At 42.2% G+C, this 19166-nt stretch overlaps 1 protein-coding gene across 1 annotated transcript in view; it reads right to left on the bottom strand.

Annotated features, from left to right (window-relative positions):
• Positions 1-392: 392 nt before the first annotated feature.
• LOC144376939 (uncharacterized) overlaps positions 393-19166 on the bottom strand; it is a 255997-nt gene continuing 237223 nt past the window's right edge. Inside the window, exon 20 of the mRNA XM_078045358.1 lies at positions 393-14611. The gene's annotated coding sequence lies outside the window, so the exon portion shown is untranslated. The remainder of the gene's footprint in view (positions 14612-19166) is intronic.

Raw genomic sequence — 19166 nt, 5'->3', positions numbered from 1 at the left:
AGAAAGCCATGAGCTTCATTGTTGATCTCAAAAAGCTCTGAGATACAAGGAGACCCTGGGAAAGGTCCACAACTTTGTTATAGTTTTGATGTAAGGTGTACTCCAAGAAGGTTCAGAGGAGAAATGATTGTGTCTTATACTTAGTGATTCAGCCCCCTCATTTGGATTAACTGAGTGATCACTGAAGGCCGTTGGGGTGTGACTGGGGAGGAGTTGGATCTTTTGGGGCATGGCTTTATGATGTATATTTTGTATCTGGTGAATGGAGTTATCTTCTGTTTTATGTTGGCCAAGTGAGTTTCTTCCTTCTGCCACACTCTTTCACCAGTGTCATGAGGGGGCAAAATTGTGACGTATATAGTTAAGGGGAGAAATAAAGAATGTCTACATGCTTCTGCCCCTTTCAATGCTTTATTCACTCAAATTACTCAACACAATTTTACTTTATAGGTTTTTAATCAAGAAAACAACAATCCTTAATGCCACACACTGCAATAGACAGTCAATTCACAGCAAACAATTCTACATTAATTCTAAGCACTGCAAAACACACTTAATCATGAGAGTCTAATGACAGACATTTCACCTGCAAGCCTTAGATTTTAAGTCCAGCAGATGCACTCTCACTCAGACCCAGGTGGTCAGGTCCGGTACCAAGGCAGGCTTTTCCCGATGTGGAGTGGACGACCAGTTGAGGAGAGGGTCATAGGGAGAAGTTGTGGCTCTCACCAAAGTCCAGACAAGGTGATAGAGTTTGAGAGTGGTGAGGATCATACAGAGGCTCAGGAAATGATGACAAGTGATGGGATGTCAGGTCCTCATCAGGCTCTCCAGCTTGAGTGCATCCTTGTTTTGGTTGCCTGAATTCCTGTTCATTTGCTCTATTATTTATACTAAATTTTGAGGCTTTTGATCCCCTTTCAATTATTATCAGCTACCACCAGATTTCTCAGTGCCATCATTTATCCTGGGGTCAGAAACATCAGGTCTGGTGATCTCCACCCTGATCTTCCCCACTTTTCTCTTATCAGGCAAGCACAGACTGCCAGGGGCTTCACTCACTTTATCTGGGTGAGGGGAAGTAACTCATTTGTGGCCATACTGAAAGCCTCTGTTGGTGTTTGGTGTGCCTGGTTAAACTGCAGGTTTCAAACAGGAGTTTATAAAATGGTGTTGCTTAGGCTCAGGCCTAAGGCCATCCTAACATCCATGATGTCCTGCCTCGCCTTAAGCCCTGAGGTATGGAGCCAGCTTGGTATGGACTAAGACCTCTGAAACCATGATCCTTCAAATAAACTTTTCCTCCCCTGTGATTGTTCTGTTGGGTTATTTTAGTCACAGGAATAGAAAAAGCTGACATTGGTACCAAGAAGTGGGGTAATTTCTGTGACTAAATACTTATTAAACTCATGTTTAATAAGCATTTTGAGCTTTTTGGAATTGGTGGGAGGAATTTTGAGATGTGTAGCAGTGCAGATGGAAATGCTTTAGGTTGTTGTAAGCAGAGAATAATGGCTGATTCTGGTGGGAGCTCAGAAGACCAAATGGCAACAGGACACCAGTCAGTGAAGACCAGGCTAAACAGGGTTTAGAAATGGAAGACTTCATTGGAATTTGGAGTCAAGGCCATTCTAGTTATGTTCTGGCTAAGAAGTGTCTGCATTTTGCCCCATTCCTGAGATTTTCAGTGGGGCTATTTTAGAAGCAACAATTTTTTTCATTTTATTTATTTTTTTCTTAGTTGTAGAAGAACACAATAAAAAAGATGGCTTAAGGGCTTCTCAAAATCTGGCAAGTCTAAACTCATCTCAAGCTCCCTGGAGTAAAGGTGAGAATTTTCTTAACAAGAGATGAGAGGAAAACCTTCTCACACAAGGGGGCCTAGAAAGTGTTTTCCACAGGCTCCGCTACCCAAACACTCAGAGGCTGCTGAAGCCAGGGTCCCTGGAGGCTTGGTTATTGCTCAATATGGTGGCAGACCTTGGGACCGATCATGAGGTTCTTGTTTTGCATGAATGTAGGATGCTTGAATTAGGGATTTATGGAGGGCTCTTCTTTGATCAAAGGAAGGCCTGGGGAGCCAAATAAAGAGCAACAGGATTTGAGTCCCTGCGGGCACCTGAGAAGTCAAAGTCTACAGATGTGAGGAGGAAACTGAAGCTGCAGTGGAGACAAACCCTCCTCATTAAGAAATGCCAGTAACATGGACATCATTCTTGGAAAGCTGCAGGAATTGAGCAGAGACAAGCCCACAGAACAACCACTTGGGCTACAAGCAACAAGGCCACAGGGGCAGGGATACACAAGACCTTTGGGAAGAACATCATGATGCCACGTGTTTCAGATGTGGACACAGAACTAGAGGACCTGTTTGACCAGCTGGATTTTGGTCTTGCTCTGATCCTATCCCTTCTTTCTATGCCCCTAATTTTGTGAATGAAATGCTTACTTTGTATTCATTATATATTTTATAATTGTAATTTGCTTTTAATTTTATAGAAGCTCACAATGACAGATTGCATTAAGCCTCAGAGAAGAGTGTGGACTTGAACTCTGAGCAGTGTTGGAACTGTTGAGACCATGGAGACTCTTGGGAATGAACAAACTGTAATTTGCATTGTGAGATGGTTGTGAGCTTTTGGGGACCAGGTGTGGAATGTTATGTTTAGGTTGTGGGTTGTCCCCCAAAAGCTCACTTGTGAGACAATGCAAAAAGGTTCAGAGAAAAAAAAAATGATTGGGTCCTAAGAGCATTAATTCAATAAGTGAGTTAACTCCCTAATAGGAATTAACTGAGTGAAAACTGAAGGCTGATAGAGTGTGACTGGAGAGATAGGACATTGGGGGCATTTCTTTGGGGTATATATTTCATTTTATTTTATTTTAATTTTTACTTTTTGTAGTTGTAGATGGACAGCAAGTCTTTATTTCATTTATTTTTATGTGGTGCTAAGGGTCGAACTCCGTACCTCATGTGTGCAAGGCAAACACTCTGCCACTGAGCTACAGCCCCAGCCCAGGATATCTATTTTATATCTTGTGAGTGGAGTTCCCTTTCTCTCCAACTTAGATGGTAAAGAAGTCCCCAAACCCCACTGAGAAGCTGTTGAAGGCCTTTAGCCTCACAGAAGACCCGGGAACAACAATAACAACGACAAAAAAAAAAAAAAAACCTGATAGATTTACTGAGCCCCTGTAAGCCATTGGGGTAATCACTGAGCCACACTGAGACCCTAGAGAAAGCCCTGAGCTTACACTAAGAAACATGTGGTGACCCTGAGATCCACTGACACTGCAGAAGGCCCAGAGCACCACAATGATAATGGGAATCTCCCTGAGATCCAATGACTCACTAGGCAAGAAATTATTCCCCACTAAGACGTTGGTGAAGGCCATTCTTTACCTAAGACACTGAGGAAGAATCTAAGTACCACTAGATAATGTGCAGAGTTTGTTAAGCCACTGAATCAGTAGGGTAGGCCCTAGGCCTCAATAAGACCCTTGGGAAGGCCCTGACACACAGTCAACCTCTGGGGAAGATGCTGAGCACCACTGTGATGCTTGGAATGGCACTTAGCTCCACAGAGACCCTGGGAAAGATCCTGGGATTTATTTAAAAAAATAAAAAGAGCCTGAATCCAGTGATTTCTTTGGGAAGAGTCAGAGTCTTGCTCTGAGGCTGGAAAAAGCACTGGGCAAAACTGACACTCTGAGAACAGCACTGAGCCTCATGGAGAACATGTAAAAGATCCTGAAGACACAGAGGACTCTGAGGATGGCTCTGAAACTCCATGAGCCCCAGGAAAAACCAATAAGGCCTATTGAAACCCTGTGAAGTCCCAGAGTGTAGTGGTGCGCCCTCCTCCACCAATGAATCTTAATTAAGCTTCTCCAGGTACCTTCAACATATCTGTTCTTATTAAGAGAATATCAGGAAAAAATTCTGGAAATAAACCTCAAATGTGGTTAGACTTACTATTTCCTGTTACTGTGTCTTATAAAAGCTAAGTTTGGCAAAAGACTTTGTGATGTTACTTCTGCTTTTGTGGTAAACCATGTAACCTCTGACTAACCTAAAAAAAAAAAAAGTGAGACAAAAGCACTCTCTATGAAGTCAAAGAAAAAAGATACTTTTGACTCCAGCAAAAGTGGAAATCCAAGCCCCACCTCCCAGTGGGTATAAAGTTCAAAGAGTTTCTAGACTCATGGTTCAGTGGAGGAATTTTTAGGATATAGCCACACTCTGAACCAGCTGTCGCCAATAAACCTTCCTTCTGCTAATTTCTCTGGTGTGCAGCCTCATCTGTCCTGCATCATTTGGCAATCCACATGGGATGGAAATGGTGAAGTTGCCTCTCTTGTCTCTGGAGTCTGGGATGTTGGAGGACATTGATTCCCCTTAGCACACCACAGAGGCAACTCTACTGAAGGAGGAATGACCCACTTGATATCACAGAGCTGCCACCTGAAGCACAACAGAACCCATGAGGAGAAGGATCCAGGAATAGGGAACATGGAGCACCACCTGACCAAACAGGTAGGTCCCAGGTTCTTCAGTGGTGTCCCATCTGACTTCAACCAAGAGGCCCATGTAGGTGGAAGAGAGGCTTCTTCAACATCTGAGGGTCCTGAATAACGTCCAAAAGGTGTTGGAGCCAAAAAGAATCCAGGGAGTCACCTAATTAGTCTCTGTTTGGGGTCAGCAAGCATAGGGGAAACCATGACTCCCTTTTTGTTGTATAATATGGGGTTTTAAAATATTGCTCTGATCACTGTTATGGCAAGTTTGCAATAAATCACTGAGTCTATCTTAAGCAGGAGATGGAATATTTATTCAATAGCTGGTAGTCTAGATTTACCAGCTGATAGGCTAAGGGGAAGATTGCAATTTTATACTCTTCGCCCCTTTCCAAGGGTTAGAGTACAGCTTTACAGTCCAAAACCACATTAATTATAAGAGGATCTTGCTATGATTCAAACTAAATAAACAACATGATATCTAAAATCATAAGCAGAAGAGGAAGAAGGTCAAATAACCCCATTTGAATACTAGTTAAAGAACTGTTACTCACATCTAGATAATATTTCTCTGACAGGATATACTGTCCAAAAAATGAGAACCAAAAAAATTTTATATTGTATAAGAACAGAAAAAAAAATATTTCTAAGCAGGGTGTGCTAAGCAGGATCAGGATGGCAGAGGCACAATTTTTTCATGGGAGAAAATGACATGGAGTCTCAGGATAAAGTGGAGTCTGTTTGGTCACTGCTCATATAGCCTGGCCCATAACACCATGTCTGTGTGAAAATGTAAGTGAGATGGACAAGGGAAGGATTCAGACCTGACCTGAGAACAAAGTGAGTGCTGAGTCCCAATTCATGGTTCCATGGAACCTCATATAGTCTATCGCAGAATTGTGCCAACCAACATGTAGGTGGAGGCTCCAGGTTAGGGGTTGATATGGACCCCCAAGGCTAAGAGGATCCTAAGTCCCTGAGAGGAGAAAGGATGGAGATGGATTAAGTAAATCTTGTCATAAGAGTGTGACACTGATACAGGGCACAACATGGGAGGCACACAAAGTAAATGAATTTTAAAACCCTTGGAATGCCTGTTGTGAAACATTAAGAAAGGTTTTAGGGGAGACTATGGTGAAATTTATTCAGCTGTGAAATTTGTTCTCTCTGTGAATTAGACTGGCCAAACTTAGGTGTGGGATGGCCACCAGGAGGATCTTTCATTAAAACTCTCATTGCTGAAGTCTTTTTAATAGTTGTTGGAACCCCTGGACACCCAGAATAGTTCCCTTGACTGCTGGAAAGAGATAGTCTAGAAACACCCCCCTTGGTAGAGAGCCTTAGATGGACAGCTAAATTGATGTTAGCTCAGATTATACCAACTTCTAAGACCCCCCCAAAAAGGCAACTAAGCAGAGAAAATCTGACAAAGAAAAGGCAGAACAAGAACCAATTTTGTCCATTGAGTCAGAAGGGGAAACCACCTCCTTACATGCCACTCTACCCGACATTGTCAAGACCATGGAGACAATGGGCAGTGCCCTCAGCCCCCTCATTTCCAGAAACCACAGAATATGGCCCTTCAACACCAGCTCCTCCTTCTTCTATAAGGTCCTCAAGGCCAGAGGCTTCCCCAAGGAAAGATTCCTCCTCCACCTTGGAAGACCAAGATGGGAACCCATCCTAAGACCAGAGCCACAACCAGCTGACACTTCTTAGATGCCCCTGTGAGACACTAGAGGACCTGCCTATGTTGACCAGGAGGAAATCATCTGAGGGGCCTAAAGCATTTTTAAGTATCAGGCTTTCACCTCAAATTATCTCTAAAATTGGAAATACCATACCACCTCCTACACAGAGAAACCTCAGACCATCATTGATATGATGCAATTCATCATCCAGACCCACTAACCTACCTGCTTGTTATGGTTTGAGTGTAAGGTGTCCCCCAAAAGCTCACATGTTAGATAATGCAAGAAGGTTCAGAGGAGAAATAGTTGGGGTGTAACAGTCTTAATCCAATTAATTATTTAATCACCTAATACAGATTAACTGAGTGATAACTAAAGTGGTAGGGTGTGGCTGGAGGGAGGGAATTAAGGTGTGGTTTTAGATATATATTTGTATCTTACAAGTGGAATCTCTCTCTCTGCTTACTGATCAATATGTGAGAGCTGTGTCCCTCTGCCACATTCTTCTGCAATGATGTTCTGCCTCAACTGGGGCCCGAGGAATGAATTCAGCCTTCTATGGACTAGGGCATCTGAAACTGTGAGCCCTCAAATAAACTTTTCTTGTTAAAAATTGGTCAGATTTTTTAGTCACAGCCGCTGACTAAAACACTGGGTGATCTGCTGTCAGCTACTTCTTACTCCATTCAATACAGATGAGGGCAAATGGGTGACCCCTGTGCTTTAAAATGGCTAGAGAAACATGTCCCAGATGCACAAGGCAACATCCAAGTCTATGCCCATGCCCAGTTCCCAACACAGACTCAGGGTGGGACCCCAGAAAAGATGAAGACCTCAAAAATATAAAGACATATCAAGAACTCCTCATAGGAGGCTTCAAAGAAGGGGAAGGAGAGCCCTAAACATGAACAAGATGTCAGAAGTTCTCCAAAACCTGAAGAAAGGCCCAGTCAGTTCTATGAACAACCTTGTGAAGCCTCTGACTCTTCACTCCCTTTGATCCTGAGGCACTAGACAACCAGCAGGTGGACAACACAATCATTGTGGGACAGGCCAAGAGTGACAGTCACCAAAACTACAGAACACTAGAGGGTTTTGCTGGGAAGAACGCCAGTGAGCTGTTTGAAGTGGCCACCACAGTGTTTGTCAATCAAGACCAAGAGACCCAGCAAGAAGCAGACTGAAAGATGAAGAAGATGGTTTCTCCTTGCAGCTGCCCTTACTACAGATCCAGGAGTCACCCAAAGGGGCTCCCACCAGGACAAAGCCAAAACAAATATTAGAATCAGGACCAGATGCAGGGCTGAAGGATGGTCTGGACCAACCTCCTCACCCGGAGACTAGGCTGAGACTAAACCAATGCACCCACTGCCATCTAGAGGGCCACTGGGAAAATGAATGCCCCACATGAAGAAAGTCAACTGGGATCTTGCTACTCCTTAACAGGATAAGCGAGGCCAAGTCCTGTAAGGATAATATCAGCCCTACAAACATGTCCCTCATCATGCTCAATGACAAAGTCACCCCTATGATGCTCATGAGAAAAATTTTGTGGGATTTGAGGACTTGGAAAATTATGATGAGAACTAGGACTGACTGGGCTCCATCCCTTTGGGCACCCAGAAGCCTATGGTCCCAACACTTATAGGGGACCAACCTATGAAATTTATGGTGGACACTGGGGCTCACCATTTGGTTTTGACCTATCCTGTGGGCCCACTATCAAAGAAAGAAACAACAACTGAGATGGCCCCAAGAAACAATCTCATCATCCTTTCCTGTTATCCCAGCAATTCACTTTAGAAGGCCATGACTACTTCATGGCCTGCTAAATTGAAATGCTGGGATAACAACCAGAGAAGATGGCATAAAAGGAACACAGCGGCTTCTCACTCTCCTACTTAAGGCCGGTTACAATGTCTCAAAAAAGAAAGCCCAGATCTGTCAAGAAAAAGTCAAGTTCCTTGGTTTCTGTTTGACTCAGAGTCAGTTGCAACTAGGCTACAAGAGGAAACAGGTGACCTGCTCCATTCCAGTCCCTTCAACCTGCTGTCAAATCAGAGATCTTTGGTGCTGCTCAATTCTGCTGTGTATGGATCCCCAACTTTTCAATTATAGCAAAACCCCTCTATGAAAGCACACAAAGGAAAAAACAGAATCTTCTATTTGGTGGACCAAGAAAACAAAAGGACTCTGAGGACACTAAAGAAGCACTCACCCATACACCTGGATTAGGACTCCCTGACCTCACAAAGCCTTCTTCCTGTATGTCCATGAATGGTATGGAATAGCTGTAGGGGTCCTGACTCAAATGCTGGGAACATGGCACATCCAGTGGCCTATCTACCTAATCAGCTGGACTCTGCATGTAGCCCAAGGCTTGCCACCTTCCTTATGGGCACTTGCAGCCATGGCCTTTCTGGTGTTGGAAGCTAATAAACTGGCTATGAAAAAAGAATTCAGTGTCCATGTTCCTCATTAATTTTGACATTATAAGAGTACAAAGGATATTATTGGCTGAATCATAAAAGATACCAGGGCGTGTTCTGTGAAAATCCACATAGCCATGTGTAAGTTGTCTGGACTCTAAACCAAGCAACTCTGCTGCCTACAAAACACGACAACCTATTACAACTGCACTGATGTCATGGGTGAATCGTTCTCCAGCAGAACAGACCTGACAGACAAGGGCCTAAATAACCCTGATGCAGAATACTTCAGAGTTGACAGCAGTTGGAGACAGCCCTGAGATTATACTCAGAAACCTGTGGTGGCTCTGAGGACCAAGGTCACAATGTGGAAGGCCCTCACCACCACTGTGACAATGGGAATTTCCCAGAAGTTCAGTGACACACTGGTAAGACACTAATCCCCATTGAGTATTAATGAAGGCCATTAATTATCTAGAATACTGTAGAAGAATATAAGCATAACCAAATATTTTGAAGAGTCCTTAAACCTGCTGAAATAGAAAGGAAAGCCCTAGTTTTCACTGTTACTCTTGGGAAGGTCCTGACATAAAATGAAGTCCTGGGGAAAATGCTGAGCACAACTGTGATGCTGGAAATGGCACTGAGCTCCACAGAGAGTCTGGACAATTTCCTGGGATTCAATGAGAAACTCTGAAAGATCCTGAACCTACTATTTGCTCGGGAAAGATTCAGAGACTGACTCTGAGGCTGAGAGAAGCAGTGAGCATCACTGTGATCCTAAGAATAGCACTGAGCCTCATAGAGAAGGTGTTAGAGAAGGGGACTCTGAGAATAGCTCTGAAACTCAATGAGCCCCTAGAGAAACCAATGGCACCTATTGAGAACCTTCAGGAAGGCCCAGAGATCTTACAGACCTTGGGAATGGTGCTGTGCTTCACTAAGAATATGGAAAGGCAATGAGACCGCTGAGATTTTGGGGAGGGCCATGCATACATCTGTCAACCTAAGGAAGACCCTGAGCCCCATAATACTCTGAGTAGATTTTGAACACTATTGAGTCAACAGTGAATTAACTTAACCCCTCTGGGATTTTGTAGGAGTTTAGCCTATTCTAAAACCTGGGCAATAATCTGAGCACCATGAAGACCATGAGGACCTTTCTCAACATGACTGAAATTCTGGAGAAGTCCTTGGGTCCTCCTGAGGCTGTTGGGTAGGACCTGATCTTCTTAGATGCTAGGGTTGGTCATGAGACTCACTCATACTAAGAAAATACCTAAGATATTTAGATGCCTTGAAGAAAAAACTTAACATCATGAAGGCTCAGGGGCAGGCACTATGCATGACTGTGAACGTGGCAATGTTGCTAAGCTCCAATGACTACATGCGAAGGCAAAGAAACTAGTAAAACATTGGCGATCATGGTGCACACATCTATAACTCTGGAGAAGGTCCTGAGACCGTAAGGAAACAAAAGGAGACGGAAGCAAGATGCAACTGCTTGTCTAAGCAGCTGTCTTTATTTATACTGATAGGTTACAGTAGCTCACTGCACCATTAGTACATTAGGTGTTCTGGTCAAGCATGCATTAGTTATTGTAATAGTGTCTAGGAGAAACTGCAGAATGTTCCAGCTGTGGGAAACAAGACACTTCTTATTCTCTGGGAGTTTGCTCACCAGAGACACTTTCTGCTTAGCACATTTCCACAGTCAGAACGCTTACACTCCTTCTTTTTTGTTTTGTGTGGCCTTTGGATGGATAACATTTGGGTTTATTTTTTTTTTCAATTGGTGGATGTAAAAAATAGGGTAGGCTTTGACAACAACAAAAACAAAACCACAATCCCAATATTAGTAAACACTTACCTATGACTAGTTGTTTAATCCAAGTATCTAAACTTCCATAATCCAGTTGGACCTTTTTAATGATGTCTTTAAGGTAATCTACCTCTTTTGAAATGGAGTTACTATTGTCCCTTAAATTAAAGCAACACATACTGTTAAGATCATTACAGCCTTTACAATGTAATAATAATAAACAACGTAATAATAATAAATAATCAATTGCAACCCAATTGAAGAATGACCTAATAATTTTTTTTGTTCTTTCTTTAGCAAATTGATTTCCATAGGGTTATGATTCATACTTTTTACCCTATCATCATAGGCCAATTTCATACTTTGTTTGTAAGCTGTGACAGTCAATCCAATGAGTACAAAATTATGCAAAAGCATAGGACATATATGAAGGGGCATATATTTTAAAAAGGAATACATTTTTAAGTGAGTAGGTTTGCCCATAGTCGCAAAGCAGAGTAATAAATGAGAAATGTAAGCATGTACCTTTTCAGACCTATGGGCACTAGCCCAAATAAACCCAGAATGAGTCTTAATGGAAACATGGAGAAAGGAAAAAGGATAAAAGGCAAAGAAATGGATAATGTCCATTCCCCAACGTGCATTATAATATAGGCCCCATGGATTTACAGATTCCCACATGGGGTCCCAGAAGGGCATACAGTGAGAACAGTTATTGACAATGACCCAAGCCTTTTGGGAAGAAATGGAAAACATCTTCATTAGTAAGTGAGGATTTTGATGAAAATAAAATAAAAGATAAAGGCGCCTCACAGCTGCATCTCTTCTGTTACTTTCCATCAGAGGTCCAGGAATTTATTATTAATAAAAACAGATACTAGCCCTCTTTGCTCACCTCCATCTGTAGACAACATTAACCCAGCTACAAGAGGAAGGGTAGAAATAAAGTCCTGACATAACAGAGACTCACTCATCATGAGACATGTGAAAAGAAATTGGTGCTAAAAAAATCTGTTAATACAACCTGATAGTAGGATAAAAATTGTAAGTATTGGAGATGTAGAATTTTTCCATAAGTGAGATATAAAACATGAATGTCCATGCCTATTAAAGATAAAAATTTTAGTGCAACCATCAGCAGTTAATTAGCATATCTATCAGCAAAAGGCAGAACATTCCAGCTTGAAAAATGAGGAGAGTGTAACCATTCTGATGTACACAATTAGCAATTACTGATATAAAGGCATAAAGTTTTCCAACAAGAATTAGCAACAATAATGGCACATTAGATGATGGAGGTAACTCACCATTACTGGCAACAATTTTCTGTTAATTTTTTATAGAGCTTAAAGAAGGCAGTGTAGTGTTGTTTCTTTAACAACTAGAAAAAATGAGAGAGCGTACCAATATTTAATGGAATATAAGAACATGCCCAATGTGAATGGACTAGAAATTGCTATAAATGGACCAAAATAAATTAGAAGGAAGTGTCAAAGTTGGGATGTGAGTAATTGAATATTTTTGAAATAATGTATATCCCAAGTAGGTGATAGGTCATTAATATTGATTTTTTTTTCTATAACAACATGGAGTTCTGATTGTAATAATACTTCCTGTAATGTTTGTAGGATTTCATCTGTGATGTTTCATCCTATAAGCAATATATCATTCATACAATGATAAAGAAGTAAATGAGAAAATTTCTGACCACAAGAGAGCAAAGCTTTATTAACAAAATATTGACACAATATTGGGCTATTTAGCATTTCTTGTGGGAGAACTTTCCAATGCAATCTATTAGTAGGCTTATGATGGTTAAAAATGGGGACAGTAAAAGCAATTGTTTTGATCTTTCTGATCATCAAGAAAAAGAAAAATCTTTTTCAAATATTGTTTTAATTCAATGACATATAAATAAAAATCCTGAAGAATTAAGTTTGTGTTTGGTGATATGTATTGAAGCAGACCCATGGGGTTATACATTTATTAATTTCTCTTAAATCTTGAAATAATCTTAATTTTTCTGATTTCAGTTTTATAACAAAAATGGGCATATTCCAAGGCTAATAGAAGGTTCAATATATTCTGATTGTAGCTGTTCTTGAATAAGGGCCTCTGCAGCTCCACATTTCCCTTTGACAATGGCTATTATTCAACCCTCAAAGGAGTGGAAAATTTCCACTATAGTGACAAGGCAGTCAGATCTGCAGAGAACCCTATAAAAAAAAGGTAATGGGCTGAAGATGTGGCTCAAGCAGTAGCATGCTCGCCTGGCATACGTGTGGCCTGGGTTCGATCCTCAGCACCACATACAAACAAAGATGTTGTGTCTGCCAAAAAACTAATAAATAAATAAATAAATAAATAAATATTTTAAAAAATTCTCTCTCTCTCTCTCTCTCTCTCTCTCTCTCTCTCTTAAAAAAGGTAATTCTGCATAAATCTGGAGTTTATGTAAAATGTCTCTGCTCCATATAGGAAAATGAATTGCCATCACATATGGCTGCACATGAGTGTTGATCTGTGTTGGATTGGAAGAGGCAGAGCATTGTGACCACAGGGAGCTTTTGGACATCTGTTAATTATTACCTCCTATGTCCCAAATCAGAGTTGCCCTTTGAAGGTGCCATGTATGAGGCCATATCGGAAAAGGAATGACAATGACATTAGCACCTGTGTCCAATAATCCCATAATTGTTTTTTTTTATTTAAGTAAAGAGTCAATTTAGGTCTATTTTCAGTGATCAGTAAACATACTCCCATGACAGTAAACCAAACCTTGCATTTCCTCTTTTGTTTAAAGGCTGTTGAGCTGTGACATAGGGACTCACAATTAATTAAGCAATAGAGGATCCTCTTGGGAGGCTTCAGAGCATATGGGACCATATTGGGCCATATATTATACCAGTGTAAGCAGAATCAATTACCTCTGGATAACAAATTTTCCTTCTTTAACACTATGAGAAAGAGGGAAAAAAAAATATATATATAAGCATTTTTTTTGTAAAGTCTTCTGAATTTGAGTGGAAATTTTACATACCTGTCCAGGAAGCCACACTGGGCTTTTCCAGGAGTAATTAAATATATGCCAGTGTTCCCTGTAGAGGCATGAAAGGATTTCTGGAACAATGCTCTGTTTGAACCTAAGAGACACCTGTGTCTGGATTGGGAACATTTATGTCATAGGAGCTTGATGGGGCTGAAAATATGCTTTCCCTCCTTTTTACCACTTTCCTAAAGAGTTGGTTAAAATTCTTATTTATTTATTTTTATTTATGTATTTATTTTAACTAAGTATATATGACAGCAGAATTTGATTGACTGTACACAATTGCAGCAAAACTTTACATTTCTCTGGTTGTACATGATGTAGCATTACACCATATGTGCAGTCATACATGTAACTAGGGTAATGATGTCCATCTCATTCCACCAGCAGCTTTTTTTTAAAAAAAAAATTTAAAATTTGTTTTAATTAGTTATATATGAGAATATAGTGCATTTATGCAGGAAAAGATAATTGCTTATCCTCTGTCTAGCTAGCAGGATTTAGCCTATGGGACAAACAGCTAAGGTGAGTTTCTCCGTCCTCCTCCACTTACAGTAAACATTCAGACAAATGAGATCTAATCAGTGGTTAGAGGGAGGAGAAGGAGGAGAGGGAGGAGGAGGCGGCGAAGGCAGAGGGAACATTTCCATAAAGAATGTCTGGATCACAAGTGGCAGGTGGGTAGTAGTAGACAGAGGAGGAAGTTTTTGCTAGGAGACAAATAGCATTGGACAAAGATGCCAAGCATGTAATGGGAGCTCGCACCTTCCCAATAGCTTCTTACCTACATCTTCCCAATCTTCTCAACTTAAATAACCACTTTCTGGGTACCAAGAGCAACAAGAACTTACTTCTGCCAGCAAAGCAATGAGAGCAGCATTACATATGGCATGTCCAGCCTTGTAAAATAAATAGGAGAGCTCAGTCCAATGACATCGTTGAGCATCAGATAGGTAATTTCCCATAGCTTACCAATGGGGATCAGTACCAGCTGATGAAAGGCATGCATCAGCCTGCTCCAGGTGATAAGCTACTCCGTTCCTCATTAACACATTCAGAAGGGTCCCTGTTTCAGATGTTCAGACACCACATTGGGCACCAGCTGTAAGAAAACAAATGAAAATGAAAGCAAGATGCAGATTCAAAATGGCTGCATGTCTAAGCAGCTGTCTTTAGTTATACCATTAGGTTACAGTAGTTCCCTGCACCATTAGTACATTATTGTTCATTATATCACTAAGTCAGATACATTGGGTTATAATGTAAGATGTTCTTGTTAATGATCGGATAGGAGTTCTGGGCAAGCATGCATTAGTTATCTTAATAGTTTCTGAGAGAAACTGGCAGAATGTTCCAGCTGTGAGAAATAAGACAGGCAAATTTTCTGTCTTCTACATTTCCACAGTTAAAACCCTTACATGAGACTCAGCAAGAATCTTCAGGGGCACTAGGTCCTTAGGAAATGGCCTGAGACTCAGTAAGATGCTGGGGAGGCCCCAAGCCACACTGTGACCCTGGGAATGACACTAAACTCAACTGAGAACCTGGGGAAAGTGCTGAGGGTTATGGAGACCCTGGCATAACCCTTGGGGAACTATTTGAGCCCCACTGTGACTCTGGCAATAGCACTGGACATGGACATGACTGAGACACTGCAAAAACCCTGAGAAAAAGTGAAAGCTTGGTAAAGTCATTTCCACCCCCAACAATGCATAAGACTAAACTAAGGTCCCTTGTGTGAATTTGGGGTGATGCAAAATAAAACACAGACACAAGTTTCAGTATGGCTTTCCTCAGCTCTCAGCCTCAAGGTCCACAAAAGGGACAGCAAGAGAAAATTACAAGAGGCTGAAGAGAGAAAGGGAAGCAGGTTTGGAAGTGGAAGTTTTATTTGGGGGGATGCTGTTTTCAGAAAGTTCTATCCAAAAAAGGGCAGAAGGGGTAGGACTACAAGGAGCAGGTGAGTGTACATCAACCCCAGTGGGTACAGTTACACCTGAAGCTATGTCTTGCTATCTGAGGAGGGACAGTACTCAAGTCACTATGAAATATAGTAACTGTTCAGAGTCCTCTGCCTCAGGACTGGAAGGTGTGTTCTTTCAGAGTGACTTCCCACAGGCCATGAGTCCCACTGAGGCCCTGAGCAAAACCAATAGCTACTTGAAAACCTGGGAAATATTCTGAACCACACTGAGATGCTAGGGATGTTCAAGAACATACCAAGGGAAGAAAGGATAAAACTTAACTCATGGGAATAACTCTCATATCATGATTGTGAGACAAGAGAAGACCCTGAAACTTATTGAGACCCTTGGCAAGGCCTCACAATCCGTGAAATCAGAACAAGAGAGCTTGAATCTCATTAGGGACCTGGAGAATCCCTGAAACCCAATGGTACACTGAAAAAATAGCAGAACACAACTTAGAAACCTTGGAAGCCAAGGGTTTCTCTGAAACCCAAGAGACACTTTTGAAGACCTTCAGAGTATACAAACTCATGAAAATGATCTGAACACACATGAAATATGGTGGATAACCCTGAGTCATAGTGAAATCCTGGGAAAGGTCCTGAGACCTATTGATATCTTCAGGAAAGTACTGAGGCCTACAAAGAAAATGTGGAAAATCCATGAAACAATCTATTGACTTGGAAAGCACTGGACCACAAAATAAACTGGGAAATATCTACAATTTAACATAGACACTGGTGGAGGCCCTAAAACCCACTGAGGAGATACTGAAGACCTTTAGCCCAGCAGAAGCTCTCTGGGAGAATCTGAGACACAATCAAACCTAAGACCCCAAAAAGATGCTTGAAGATACCCTGAGCCAGTAAAAGCCAATTTGGAAAGCACTAAATCAGACTAAGATTCTGGAATAAGCCCTAAATTTACACTCAGAAATTTGGGGAGGCCCTGCATGCTGGTGATACAAAAGGAAAAAACCCAGAGCTCCACTATGACAATGGGAATATCCCAGAGTTTCAATGACACACTTAACAAGTTACTATTCCCCAATGAGAAACTAGAGAAGGCCATTTTTTCCCCACAGAATACTATGGGGGAATGTAAACACCACTTGATACTTTGCAGAGTCCTTAAACCCTCTGAAATAATAGGCTAGGCCCTAGACCTATTCAAATGTATTGGAAAGACTCTGACACAAAATCACACTCTGGGAAGATGCTGAGGAACACTGTGATGTGGGGAAGAGCATGCAGCTCCACACAGACCCTGGGAAAGACCTGGGATTCAGCAAAAAACCCTGGAAAATCCTGAAAACACTATTTTGTTGGGAGCAAATTTGAGCATAGCTCTGAGTCTAGGAGAAGCAGTGAGCATTACTAAGACTCTAAAAATTGCACTGAGCCTCATGGAGCAGCTGGAAAAGACCCTGAAAGAGAAGAAGACTCTGAGAATGGATATGAAACTCAGTGAGCCTGTAGACAGGTGATGTGACCTGTTGAGAGCCTCAGGAAACCCCAAGTACATGGTGACACTGGGAATAGAGCTGAGATACACAGTGATTCTGATTTAAAAAAAAAAAAGAAAGAAAAGAAAATGAGGTCACTAAGACTCTTGAGAATGTTGTGCATATATTTGTCAACCTAAGGAAGGTCCTTGGATTTCTAAAGATTCTGAAGAAGATTTTGAATATCATTGAGACAACTGTGAGTGAGCTTAAACACTCAAAGACTCTTACTGAGGATTTAGTCTCTTTTAAGCACTGGGAAATATTTTTGATCACCACAAACACCAGGTCGAACTTGCTAAATAAGGTTGAAATTCTGGGGAACAGCCTCTAGCCCTCCTGAGACTCTAAGGTAGGACTGAGCCCAATGACACTGGGGAAAACCCTTGAAACCCTTTAATGCCCTGAAGAAGACATTTAGGATCACTAAGAGTGAGGAAAGACTCTGGGGAAAGCAGAACCTGGGAATTATATAATTTTAATGAGTGGCAGGAAGGTTGTGAACCCCCTAAGATACGAGAGAAGGCCCTGACACCACTGTGACCCTGGGGAATGTTCTGAGACTCAGTAACTATTAAATATAGAAAAAGAAATACCCACAAATACTGAGACCTGGGAAAAGAAATAACAAAGAAAGCCATACATTGATGACTTTCTTCTCTCCCATGATAAATCCTTCCCAGACACTGACCACAGGAAGGGAGAAAGGGTCTCAGCAAACCAAGAAGTGATAGTCTCTAGAAAACATTGATTTTCTTTAATACAACTTCTCTCCCAGTACTGGCCACCAACACTTCAGCACAAGGATTCAAATCCCTGAGTGCCCACACTGACATGCTCACTAAATCACCCACCACCTATATAAGCCCATTTCCCTCCTTTGTAGCTCATGTTCCATCAGAAAAGTGGGTGCATTTTTATTAGTGAAGTTCTATTTCTGAATAAGGGCAAAAATGATCTGGGAAGTTTGCCTGCAGCATAGTCTCTTTGTTCTAACAGTAAGAAACTGGGTTGGTCCTGAGCAACACTGTGATCCTAGGTATGACAATGAACTTCAATGACAACATGGGGAAGGTGCTAAGATATTTCTGAGGGACAACATGGTGGCGGGCGGAGAGGCAGCGCTTTCAATACCCCCTCAGGGATGGGGTCATAAAGATGCATAGATAACGCTTAGATTCTACCAACTGAGAATCTCCTAGCAAAATTCCACTGAAGAGTGATCGGCTGGGAGCTAGTAGGATTTTTTTGAAGTGACAGTTTGCCCCAGACAAGCGAATCCCCAGTACGAGACGCAGAGGTCCAGTTCCACAGAGGTCCAGATCCGCCAGCCGCTGCCCGCGCACCCGCTGGCAGCCAACATGACTGGTCCCGCTAGCCTCCGAGTCGCAGCTTGGCAGGAAGAGGTCTTTAGCCAAGCCTTCATGAAATAGCCACCTGGGAGTTGAGGCCAACCTGGACGGACCAGTCCCACCCCTCCCTTCAGACACTCCGGGAAGGAGCCTGGGGCCCGCCATAGTAGAGAGGTGATGTCATCGGTGTCCCACGGAATTCCTTCCCAGCAGAATCCACTTTAGCAGGTGTGTGACTCCCGCCCCATCCAGATACAGGCAGCCAGGAAACTTCGGGGATCTCTCTGGGGGCGTGTCTGTGGGGAAGCAGAGGGGATCCCCGACCCCCACCCCCCATGTCACCAGCGGCGACTCCTAAGGTCTTAGCCACCAGTTTACCACAGCACTGGGGCTTAAATGGGATGCGCGGTGGGGCTGCAAGTGTAACTAGATCTTTGGGGAACCGCTTCCGGTGAACAGGACCTGGATGGCCAGCTGACAGGAGGAAGGGGGGAGGGGCCGGAGAGGTGAAATGGCTCTGGACTGACAAGTCTGACAGACTCCCAGGAGACACCTTACAGGGATTGCTATTGGCAGGTAGAGGGCAGAGGCTCTGCTCGGAGGGCACAGCTCCGCCTACTGGAAGAGAAGAAAATGGATCTCTAAGACTTCAACTTTTTTTTCTGCTTCTCTCTCTGTTCCTCTCTCTCCTTTTCCTTCCTTCTCTCTTTCCCGTTTCAAGTCTTATTGTTCTTTTCATTCTCCTCTAATCTATCTATCTCTCTCTCCTTCTTTCTTTTTAAGAGCACCTTCATTCCCCTACCCCCCAACTTTCATCCCAAGCATTACGTCTTC

Source organism: Ictidomys tridecemlineatus, chromosome 4, assembly GCF_052094955.1.
Source record: "Ictidomys tridecemlineatus isolate mIctTri1 chromosome 4, mIctTri1.hap1, whole genome shotgun sequence".
NCBI lineage: Eukaryota > Metazoa > Chordata > Mammalia > Rodentia > Sciuridae > Ictidomys > Ictidomys tridecemlineatus.
Note: the sequence above shows the minus strand (reverse complement) of the source record. Positions and strands in the feature narration are given on the sequence as shown.